Below are 577 nucleotides of genomic sequence, written 5' to 3'. Positions count from 1 at the left end.
TGGGACAGTGATCAGCCACATCAATACACAAGACACTAGATTTCAATTAAAGCTATAGGAACACAGAGTGTCAGTAAATTCCTTGATTAACATATTTCCCTGACTATTTTCAATATTAATGGTAAAGTCACCCATTATGTAAGAGTTTTTCCTTTTGTTAGAAATCATATCCAGAGCGTCTGAGATCTCAATAATATATGCAGAGAGGGTGATGGAGATGAAATAGCACTGTCTTACAAATCAGATTCATAATGGTATGTTGAATCATTGAAATTTGTCCGTTGTTGTGTAAAAAACAAAAAAAAAGGTCTTATTTTTAAAAGCTGTAGAAAGTGAACCTCCTTTCCTGTGATGCGACTACTAGATTTTGCTGTTCACTAAGGATAACCCACCATCATGTGGAAGCTAACTGACCGCAAGAGGCTTCTCTCTTTAGGTATCCTCACATGTTCACTAAGGATAACTCACCATCACATTGAAGCTAACTGACTGTGCCTCACGATCTGTGAAGTGGATGTGCGCCAGCTCTTCCAGATGCTAGGCTGCAAAGGCTCCTGGCCCAGACGGTGTGTCACCA

The sequence above is a fragment of the Etheostoma spectabile genome, chromosome 4 (genome assembly GCF_008692095.1).
Source record: "Etheostoma spectabile isolate EspeVRDwgs_2016 chromosome 4, UIUC_Espe_1.0, whole genome shotgun sequence".
Classification (NCBI taxonomy): Eukaryota; Metazoa; Chordata; class Actinopteri; order Perciformes; family Percidae; genus Etheostoma; species Etheostoma spectabile.
Note: the sequence above shows the minus strand (reverse complement) of the source record.